Genomic DNA, 12,167 nt, shown 5'->3' with positions numbered 1-12,167 from the left:
CTGGGTGACTTTCTCCTCCTGAGCACCAGTACAGAAGAAAAGGCAGGCTTGACCCCGGGCTTGGGTGTTCAAAGGTCAGATGGGGCAGAGGTCAAGGCAGTCAGGGAGCAGAAAAGTCGGGAACCAAGTGACTGAAGGCATCCGTCTTGGGCTGGAGAGGAGAGGTTGAAGAACTTAAGGTGAAAGTTGCTGGGACTGAGAAACTGAGAGGCGGCAGAGATGGGATTGTCCATTGCATGGTTCTGGAAGGTAGTTCTCCATAGGATTATTGGTGTATGTTTCATTGCACTGATCTGACATTTTAGTATATATTAGTGGATAAAAATATAATTGAAGCCAGGCACAGTGGCATATGCCTGTCATCCTGGTGACTTGAGAGGCTGAGGCAGGAGGATCACTAGCTGGAGGACAGACTCAGCAACTTAATGAGTCCCTAAGCAACTCAGGGAGACCTTGTCTGTAAAGAAAATATAAAAACAAGTGGGGATTGGACTCAGTGGTAAAGTGCCCCTGGCTTCAATCCATAGTATAAAAATAAAGAGCATGGATTCAACAGTGTGTGTGTGAGTGTGCGGGGGGGGGGGGTGTGTTTCTACAACCTTCTTTGAATTCATAAAAAGTCTTATCTAGGAGCTGTTTTGTAGACTGTGTACCATGTTCCAAAATTAAAATTAAAATGGTAAATATGTGTTCTCCACCTTCATAATGTAAAGCAGTAGAGGGAAAGAGGCAAACATCGACTCAATAATGATGTCAATGATCAGAATAAAATAATTAGATTTTAAAGTCAGACTGAAGAGGACAAAGAAATCGCATGGGCATCAGCAATCCCCACAGCTGGATTGGACCTCAGGCGTGTCTTCTCCCTCCTGTGAGCTCGCTTATCTCCGGAAGTTCTGTTTTCCTCTGGATGGGTTTTCTTCATCTGCAAAATGGTAGAATGCCATTTGCTTCTGACAAAGTCTTACTCATTTATTAAGATTCTGAGTAGGTGCCAGGCATTGTGGCACACACCACTAATTCCAGTGGCTTTGGTGGTTCAGGCAGGAGGATTGCAATTTGGAGGCCAGCCTTAGCAACTTAGAAAGGCTGTAAGATACTTAGTGTGACCCGATCTCTAAAATACAAAAATGGCCTGGGGCTGGGGATCAGTGATTTAGAGCCCCTAGTTTCAGTCCTGTACCAAACATACACCCAGAAAAATGCTCATTGGGGCCACCCACCGCCTGGGCTCAGCTCCTCAGCCAGGGAGCAAAACTCCAGGGCTCCAACCTTCTGCAATCACACCCCAGAGTGCCGGAAGTAGTGTTGCCAGGGAAGTCAATTCAGAGACACAGAGGGAAGTGTGTGGGTGGAGCTCTACCAGCAGGTTGGATGGGCACATGCCTGAGCCAATGGAGAGTGGGGTGTTCCAATATCTTCCAATGGGGCACCGATGGAGGTGGGCTCTTGCAAGCCGCCCTAGTAATGGCTGCTTGGTGACCCCTGGGCCGGGGCAGGGTAGTGATTCCTGCGTGGGTTGCACTCCAGCTGGCTCCTTGAAGATTGAGGAGGTGGAGAGCATGATAAAGATGCCTCGTATTCCCTCACACAGCCACGAGAATGGGCTGGGGCTTGACGAGAGCGCCCTGGCCAAGCAGGCGACCATGGGGCTCCTTGGCCAGGAGAACACGTGAGAGGGGCCGTGGGCGGGGCTGAGGGCCCCGGGATGGGGGGATGGGGGACGGGGGCATGGGGGCGTGGAGACCATCCTGGCGTTTGCACCAGCTCAGTGTCACTTTGGTTCTCGGAGTTGACCCTGGGGCCCTGTCCGAGGAGCCATACTGCGGCCCTTTTTGTGTTCATTCTGAAACAGGGTCTGGCTGAGCTTCTGAGATGGTCTCCACCTTGCAGTCCTCCTGCCTCAGCCTCCAGGTGCCCTGGGATGACAGACCAGCACCACTGCACCCAGACCAAACATCCTTTTACCAGTCAGGTCTGCTTTTGTTAAGTGGGAACCCTACCAAGACCCAGCACTTACGGTATTTATTATTATTATTATTATTGCAAAAGAAAATGTCACATCCATTGGCCAACCAGTTTAGAAATGACAGCTGGGGGTTTGCACTCCATTGCTTCTAAGCTGCTGGACTCTAGAGTCATGGCCTGTGACCTCCCTGGAGGCTGAGCAGCTACAAAAACCTGCAATTTATATGAGCTTGTGACTGTGGCCTCAGAACCTCCTATTAACAGAAAGGGCCAAAGAAAAGTCTCTGGTTTCTTGTCTATGTCTTTTTTTTTGGAGAATGGGGTGTGCCAGGGATTGAACTCTGGGAGCCCTTTACCCCTGAGCCCCATCCCCAGCCCTATTTTGCATTTTATTAAGAGACAGGGTCTCTCTGTTTTGCTCAGGGCCTCACTTTGGCTGAGGCTGGATTTGAACTGACATCCTCCTGCCTCAGCCTCCTGTGTTCCTGGGATCACAGGTGTGGGCCACTGTGCCAGGAAGTCTTTTGTCTCTCACCTCCACTGTCAGGGCATCCAGAGCAGTGCCTGGAGGGCGCTGGCACCCAGGGTTGGTTGGATGAGTCTGTGAATCATTTGGACCAGGGACTGCATTTTTTCCCCACTGAAACATAGTAATAGTGACCAGGGATGTGACATCATAGAAGAGTTCATCAAAAGCAAGAAGATGGCAGGAAGAGCCATGCTGTGGGCCGGACCTCTGGGAAGTGGAAAGGTCCTTTTGTTCTCATTGATTTCTGCTGCCCAAGAGGATGAACCTCAGGTCAAAGCCAAATGGAATATACATTTTAACTAGTCTTTGTTTAGTGACATGGGTCATATGTGTGTTTAAGAAAAGAATCTGATCTCAAACTCATACTTCTAGAATGAAATCATCCTTGCTAGAGAGAAGGGAAAGTCCTGAGAGGGGTCTGGTCACTGGGATTGTCCTTGAACTCTTTCAAGTCTCTTTTGCTTGGGAAATGTATCTCTTTTTCTTTTCTTTTCTTTTTTATTTTTAACCAGTGATTTAACTTGGGGGCACTCAACCACTGAGCCACATCTTTTTCTTGTATTTTATTTAGAGCCAAGGTCTTGATAAAGTTGCTAAGGGCCTTGCTAATTTGCTGAGGCTGGCCTCCAACTCATGATCCTCCTGGCTCAACCTCCTGAGCGGTAGGATTATAGGCATGCACCACCACGCCCAGATAAAAATCTGATTCTGGTGGTCCAGGGCCTCGAAAAAATTTGTGACAGGCTGTGGCTCAGTGGTAGACCACTCACCTCACACGTGCAGGACCCTGGGTTCGATCCTCAGCATCATATAAAAATAAATAAGTGAAATAAATGTATTGTGTCCAACTACAACTAAAAAATAAATATTAAAAAAAGAAAGATATTGTGTCCATACACCATTAAAAAATATTTTTAAATCTCTGTGGCACATTATTGGAGGGGGAAAATTGAGTCATCCAGTATTTTTTTGAATGCGAACTTTGTCCACCACTATTTTGGCTACACACATGATTGACAAATAACAGAAACGCCCTTTTGATCTTCAAGGGGCTTCTAGTGTTTTCTGGGCAGAGAACCAGGAAGTCTTCTGATGGCACAAAATGGCTCAGTTGAGTGCTGAGCTCAAACTGCTGATTTTAAATGCTGGAGTTGGGCAGAGGGTTTGATAATTCCCATTCAGAGTCGGGCTTTCCAGGGGACAAAGGAGGACACATGGTGGAGGTTGTTGGGATCTTCAAGGGGATTGGCCAGATCCTCAGGCTTCCCAGAGCTCGTGGTCTGGGCATGGCTTATTCTCTGGAAGGGCCTCTTGGCACCAGAGAGTAGGAGCCTACGCTCTTGTATGTAAAGAAGTGGGCTCTTACCAGGGATAGTGGCCCCTGCCTGTCATCTCAGTGACTCTGGAGGCTGAGACAGGAGGATCACATGTTGGAGGCCAGCCTCAGCAATTTCACCAGGCTCTAAGTGACTTAATATGACCCTGTTCAGAAATAAACAACATTAAGGTCTGAGATGCGTCTTGATGGGTATTCACTGATCAGCTGGGAGCCCTGGGGCAGGCTCCTGACCTTTCAGAAGCAGAAACAGAATCAGCTGTGAAATAAAAGCTTGAATTCTCATTTTGAAGTTCTACATATGGAGTTGCCAGGGTGTGTTGTGTGGTGTCTGATGGTAGATGAAGAAGTTCTGTGTCTGGGGGAAATTTTTTGAGGCTGGAATACCATACAGTGTGCACTTACAGGAACATTAGCTTGTCCAAGTCGTCTTTCATTTTTTCTGGAGGGGGGATTTACCAAGAATTGAACCCCAAGAATTGAACCCAGGAGCTTTCAACTCCTGAGCCCCATCCTCAGTTTTTTTTACATTTTATCTAGAGACAGGGTCTCACTTAGTTGCTTAGGGCTTCACTTTTGCTGAGGCTGGCCTCCAACTCGTGATCCTCCTGCCTGAGCGTCCCAAGCTGCTGGGATGACAGGCCTGTGCCACAGCACCAGCATGATAGCTGTTTCCTTCAGTGCTGTTTCTCTCAGTGTTATTTGGTACTTTTTGTCTTCCAGTGTTGCTCTTAAGAAGTCTGATTTTCAATGTTGGAACCTTTGTTTCTGGATATTTTGGAGGTACTTTTGGATAGGGCTCCCTCCCCTGATTTTCCTTTCTTAATGTCCACAGCGCTGAGTCTCACTGTTTGGTGTCATTAGTGTGGAAAGTCGCCAGCTCTGAACCCCTGAGCTGTGACCTGTTCCCGTTCTCTGTGTGGTCTTTCTGGAAGTCCAGCTGGGTGAGATTAGCTCTGCAGTGATTTTCCACCTGGGCTGGTTTTGCCCTCCAGAAGATCTTTGCCAGTATCTGTAGAGTCGTCTCTTGTGGTTTTCAAAACATGATGGGGAACTCCAGTGTTAGAGGCCAGCGATGCTGCCAAACAACCTGCACTGCAAGGCTGTCCCCAAAAAACAGAAGAAATACTGAGAAATCCTTTTTTGTGGGGGGGGGAGGGGATACCAGAAATCAAACTCAGGGGTGCTTAACCCCTGAGGCCCGTCTTCAGCCCTTTTTGTATTTTATTTAGAGACAGGGTCTTGCTGAGTTGCTTATGGCGTTGCTAAGTTGCTGAGGCTGGCCTCTAACTAGCCATCCTCCAACCTCAGCCTCCCAAGCTGCTGGGATTATAGGCGTGCACCCAACACCCAGCTCTCAGTTTCCTAATCCATAAAATACAAGTTAGCGGGCTGGGATTGTGGCTCAGCGGTAGAGTGCTCGCCTAGCATGGGCGGGACCTGGTTCGATCCTCAGAACCACATAAAGATAAAGGCATTGTGTTGTGTCCATCTACACCTAAATCAGTTATATCAGTTCAGTCACCTATATCAGTTCAATATTTATTGCTAAGGGGAGGGCAGCTTAACTTTATATTGGGTTGATTTTTGAGCATTTTTTTAAGATTTAAATTCTTCCCCTAATTTAGGGTTGTAACAAAATTAAACTTGTTTTGAAGAATAAAAATTAAAAATAAATATAAATAATGTAACCCTGTTTAAAAAACAACATAAAAGTCTGCGATGCATCTTGGTGGGTATTGATTGATCAGTTGGGAGGCCTGATAATATTAACATATAAAAAGATACAAGTTAGACTTTCAAGATGACAGGCTATGGAAAGATTAGTGAGATATATAGAGCTCCATAGGAAAAGGTAGGGATATGTGCCTTTCTTCCATGAGTTTTTTTATAATATATATTTTTAGTTGTAGCTTTACACCATGCTTTTTTTATTTATTTATTATTATGTGGTGCTGAGGATGAAACCCAGGGCCCTGCACATGCTCAGTGAGTGCTCCACCACTGAGCCCCAGTCCCAGCCCAGCCGCTTCCATGAGCTTTTAATTGGAGAAATGTGGACAGCCATTGAGCCATTCTTAATCAAGTATTGGTCCTATTTGAATGGAAGGGTAATGGTCACCCCTTCAGTATTAGGTCGAGTGAGGCAGGGATGCTGTTCAGTGGGACATGGTCACTGTTTTGATACTGGAAACTGATAATGGGGGTTGGGGGCTGGAAAAGAACATGGAAGACACATTCTGGTTAGAAGGTGGGCATAAAAACTAGGCACAGTAGCTCACACCTGTAAACCCAGCAACTCGGGAGGCTGAGGCAGGAGGATCTCAAGGTGGAGGCCAGCCTCAGCAGCTCAGTGAGACTCTGTCTCTAAATAAAAAAAAATGCTGGGCCTGGGGCTCAGTGGTGGAGCAGCTGCCTGGCACATACAAGGCCCTGGGTTCCATTCCCAGAACCAGCAAAATAAAACAGGTGAGAAGAGCTGCCTGTGGCCTCCCCTGGTTCATATGGTGTTGGAATCACATCCCTCTGTGATCTGTTCTAGACATTTTCCCTTTGCTATTAGAACACATGCTTTGGGCTTGCCAACTCAGGTCCCTAAGCATTCAGGCAGTGAGGTAAGCAAAGTGACTGGCTCAAGCCCAAGGATGTGGTGTTTTTTTTCACTAAAAGAGGGCCGCTGGTTCCAGACCTGGTTTCTCAAAAGAAGCCAAATAGTTGGATTTCTACACAAAAGTTCCTAGTCAAAAAATGGCAAGAGTCGGGCACAATGGCACATGCCTTTAATCCCAGTGGCTGGCTCGGGAGGCTGAGACAAGAGAATAGTAAGTTTGAGGGCAGCCTCAACAAAAGTCAGGCCCTCAGCAATTCAGGGAGACCCTGTCTCTAAATAAATACCCAATAGGGCTAGGGATGGGGCTCAGGGTTTGAGGGACCCTGGGTTCAATTCCCCCACAAAAAAAGCCAAGTTTAAAGGCACATCTAAGACTATGTGGTCCCAACCAAACCATCCTGTGGGCAGCTTGTTGACTCCTTGTAATCTAGGCAGTATTTTAATTTGCCAGATGAGGCCATCCAGCATTAGCATTACTGTGTGCTGAAGACCACACTGGAAAACACGGAGAATATCAAAACTAGAACCAGCCTTTGCCCCACGGGCTAGTGGATTTTGCCCAACAGTGTTCACTGATCATCCCCCAGGTTGGCTGCTCAGAGGTGAAACCAAAAGAGTATTGAAAAAAAATCTGGGCCATCTTTGAAGAAATAGCTCCACTTTGCCTTGTCCCAGCATCTTGGGAGGCTGAGGAAGGAGGATCAAAAGTTGGAGGCCAGCCTCAGCAACTTAGTGAGGCCCTCAGAAACTCAGGAGGCTCTGTGGAGCCTGACCTCATTCTCATTTCAGAGATGAGGAAGGATGAAATGGCACTCAGAGGGACCAGTGTAGGACCCCGCATTCCTGGGGTCTGTGGTGCCACCTGCTCTGTGCCCTGGAGGCTGGGCTGCCTGACTTCCAGAAAGGATCAGAGTATAGCCTCTGCTCCCCGACCCAGAAAGTGCCTCATTGGGAAAACAGACTCTAGTATGGAGCTCCTGGGCATCTAAAGGGATCTCAGGGGACATGTGAGTTGGGGGTGGCCTGCAGAATGTGGGTTTTGGGAGGAGTTTGCAGACTGTAGGCCAGGTGACAGCAAAGAAGACCCCTCAGTTTACTCTCTGGCATGGACAGCCAGGGACTGTCAGGTAGGGACACCTAGGGCCATTCATGGGAGATCAAAAGGATGAAAACAACACCTCCAGTCCTGGGATGGCAGAGCCTAACAGAGGGGCATTTTCTAAAAGATGAAGAGATGGAAAATGGTCAAAACTAGTATATTTGAAATTTGAAAGGAAAACTTGCAAAATATTGGGACCATACAGTTGTGTACCTTGTTCCTAAAGAAATATTAGGTTATTGACTGCCTTCTCCCCTTTTAGTTCTTTTTTATTTTATTTTAGGAAAGAATCGGTTTTGCCAGCATTTTCCTCAGGAGCTGTGCATTACCCACAGCAGGGAAGACAAACTTAAAATTCTCAGGTTGCTTTTGACTTCGAGTCTGGGCTCTAGCACTTCTAAATGTAGAGGAAAATCATCTTTGCTGTTTTTTCCATGTGTGATTTCTTCCCTTATCCTCAAGTACCTGGTGATATTTGTTTATTTGTTTTATAAGCATCTATTTACATGTAGTTTTTGTATGAAATACTCCCAGTTGCCACAGGGTGTAATTTGGGGATTAGAAAATGCTGTTGGAGAAAGATGCTAGTGATTTCATTTTTCAAGAATGTAAGTCATTTCCTTTCTGTGATTTCAGGGAGTTGATATTTCACAGCATCAGAACTTTGTGAGGAAAATTTTCTGTAATACATCTGTCGTTAAAAAGGTTTTTGGGTTTCCTTCCTAAGAGCAGTGCATAAATTTAAGCCAAGCAATGTTAAAGGATAAGAAGTTTTTCAGCATCTAGAGCATTATAAGACTACTGTAGAAATAAACTTTAACAACCAAGACCTACTAATGGTCTGTAGGTTGGAGAGTGGGGGAGAGGAGAAGACCAGAAAATGGGCAGGAAAATAGATGCCTTTTCTTTTCTTTTTTTCTTTTTTTTTTTTCAGTATAAAACTTGTAGCGCTTGTCACTTTCTTTGAGTTTAGTTTTGGGAAATAAAAGGTTTATGTTTAAAAAAATACTTCACAATATGAGACAATTGACATTTGAATGCCTTTTGAGTATGTTTGTGAACATATTGGATTCATATTTCATCTTAAAATGGACTTTTGGTAGGATGATTCGATGTAAAGTGTCCCTGAGGGGATATCTCATATCTGGTTATCTACAAGATATCTTCTTCAGAAAGCAGGCTGGCACTAATATGAACTAACCCACCCCACCATATCCCCCTTTGAATTGCTTGTAAGAATCCCTGAGATCTGACTTTGATAGGACATAGTAATCAGCAGTTCTTGCAGTGCTCAAAACATTTTAGGGGAAAGGAAATCTTTCTCTATATCCAGTCCCTCCCTTTGGTGGATATCAATGGTTAGTACAGAATTTGAACTTACAAATTTAAGATGCTGCTGGTTCTACAGGAAAATGCCTGAAAACAACATGGGCTAGGATACAGACACTGCTTTTGAAAACAAATTCCAATGTGCCAGGTAACACTTTTAAGCTAAAAGTTTCTTAAAAACTATCATTAGACTGGGCTAGCTGAATTAGGGGTGAATTAGAGCTTTTTCTAGATTCTGGATCCTGTTTCCACCTTAAACTATGTTTATAAAACTTTTGTATTTCAGAACTTTTGTGTACCCTTTAGTGGCAGATAATTGGAATGAAAGTTTCAAAAAGAATTGTTTTTGACTCAGCTGTCAGTTTCATAGTTTAATGCAATTGAATCCTGTTTCACAACTAACTCTTTTGATAAAGGAATTCTTTTTGTGTTTTTCAACTTGAATATTGCAAATTTTAATTTCTAAAGATGTGAGTTTTTTTTTTACAAAACTTGCAAACAATTATTTTATTACATGGAAGCCAGTATCAAGAAAAGATTAATTCAATCCAGATGTAAAAATATATGTGAATTTTAAATTGGATGATCTTAACAATTTTTTTAATGAGGCTGCCTGGATCCCAGATGGAACTCAAAAATTATCCCTTAGATTATATTCTGAATTGATAACCAAATTTATGGGCATTCTCTAAAACCATTTTAACATGGTTTTAAGACTTTAAAAGGCAGAAAGTGGAGATGATTTTTTTTTCTGTTATTCATTAATACATACTTCATAATGCTCTAGTTTGGTACATGAAGCCTGTTTCTCAAGTTGGAAAATGAGTTAATATTTTGTATCTTTATGGGCAAGGTATAGAGACTTTCTTTTTTATTTGTGCAATTTCAACTTTTTTCTTTTACAGAAAAAAATATTTTAGTCTTTAGTGGAATTCTGCTGCAATACACTTTGTAGTTTCAGGTGAAGCAATTGATTCTTGTATGAAGGCCCTCAATCCTCTATGGCCTTCTTACCCCTGAAAACAAACAACAAACACAACTTATAAGAAAACATCACTGTATTTCTTAATCTGTATCCCTAACATTGGAATTTTAAGTGGTATTTGTGGCATACTTAAAGTTATATATTTTTAGGAAATCTTTGTATGATTATGATTATACACACACACACACACACACACACACACACACACACGCACTCATTTTGAGAGTTTGCTACATTGTGATTGTGAGTAAAACAGAAGGAGAAATAGAAGGAATGTAGGGAAGGATTTTATGATAATGCAATTTTACTTAAAATATATCCTTCCTAAACCTAAGCAAGGAAAATTGTATTGTGGGCCTCTGTGGTTAAACTTCAATGTAGGGGTTAGTCTTTTTAAATTGTATCTTATCCTACAGTAGAGACTTGGGTGGAGTCTATAACAATAGGTAAAAACAAGTTAAAAAGCTAATTTGAGATGAAGGAGGAAGTAGAATACTGGGCATTGGGTTGCAAGGAAAATTTAAACTTAGAAGGATAAGTATTTACAACAAGGCTGAGGTAGGGAGGACTTTTAATTTAGATGTAGGAATTAAAGACTGAGATCTTCTTTTGTTGAAGAAAAATGACTAAATGATTGGAATTGAACTGTCTATAAGCATGGGATATGTCTTCTTGTTGATATTTGCCTTGGAAACCTTGTCTGTCTCAGTGTTGTGTTGAATCACTACATTGATGTTAAATAATGTACAGAGACTGGGTGCTTATTTCTGTCTCCTTCCTCTACAAAAGGCCAGCTTCTGTTTCAAAGACTGAGAACATATTTTGTCTAAGAGCTAATGATGAAATAAATGCAAATGTGTAATTAGTTCGCCAGCATTTGAGGAAGCTGCCAATTCCTCCCTCCTATGCTGTGGGACCAAAGGAACTGTAAATCAGTAAGAGCTTAAGTTATTATAAAGTTTTGAGAAAAAATAAACAATCTGTATTTCTCAATATCTCATGTAATTTAGTGTATAATTATTTCTGATGCAAGTTTGTATACTATCACTTTTTATATGAATCATATTGAGCAGTCATGCAGCATACCATATTGATCAAAGAGGGCCTACAGAATACTAAGAATGGCAAAGAATTAATTGATCTGACAATTGGTCATATTACCTTATCAAAATAAAAATCTTCTAAACAAATTCCCAGATGAACTCACTATAGACCTAAGAAGAAGGCAGTGCTTTTCTAGACATTCATTTGCATTTTATAGCATTTTCTTGAATGTCCTTCCCCACCTGTGGCCTTACCAGTAGAGTTCAATCTCTACAGCAGGAAACTTGATAGCAATTGGGTCATTTGAGGTCATTGCAATAAAGTGGTCATAGTTTGGATGATTTTTAGACAGTTAGTATTCCAGGTATTTTCAGATGTTTTCCTGTTTTTTTTTTTTTAATTTTATACAAAACAACAGCTTATATTAATTAATAGCCATAGTTTTATGTGAGAGAAAAATTCATTGTATGCTCTCTCAAAGTAATTATCTGCATCTTAATAACCATGGATAAATTTTTTTAAAAAAGGAAGTAACTCATCCTTTGGAGTAATTAGACTTAAAGGCATGCACCATTATGTGAGTTTGTATATTCAAATTTAAGAATGTTACAAAATAGCCATGTGCAGGTCATCCACCTCAATACCGGTAATAGAGGTTTCTGATTCATGAGGATCAAAAGTTTGAGACTAGCCTTGACAACTGAGAAAGACCCAAGACCCTGTATAAAACAAATAAGAAAAAGAACTGAGAGTGTAACTCAATGAGAGAGGAGTTATGAGTTTAATTTTTCTCATTGCTAACTAAGTTAGAAATATGAAACAAAAATATTATTAAAATTTATTCTATTAATATTTTATGTATTATATAGACTTCTATCTAGCTGTAAATTCATCATAATTTTGCATGGGCATTGAAACCATTGTTCTAACAGAGTGCAAAGAAAGCACAGAAATTTTACAGGATGAATTATATTTTCAAATTAAGTCAAGTTTTACACTGTAACAAATTGTGTAGATAAAATGAGAATCAACAGACTCCTAATTAAAATAGATATTTCCTCATTATATGTGAAAACAAGTCCAATGTTTAAACCTTAAGAAATAAAACACTATTTAAGATTGGATGATTATCACAGCTCTCTTTCTATTTGACATCCCAATTCTGCCTGTGTATAAACCTGAAGAGAACCGGTATGGTGATGTGTTTCTGTAATTTCAGTGACTCAGGAGATTGAGGCAGGGAGATTTCACACTCAATGCCAGCTT

The sequence above is a fragment of the Callospermophilus lateralis genome, unplaced genomic scaffold (assembly GCF_048772815.1).
Source record: "Callospermophilus lateralis isolate mCalLat2 unplaced genomic scaffold, mCalLat2.hap1 Scaffold_124, whole genome shotgun sequence".
Taxonomy (NCBI): domain Eukaryota; kingdom Metazoa; phylum Chordata; class Mammalia; order Rodentia; family Sciuridae; genus Callospermophilus; species Callospermophilus lateralis.
The sequence above is the reverse complement of the archived record's forward strand: the minus strand, read 5'-3'. Positions refer to the sequence as shown.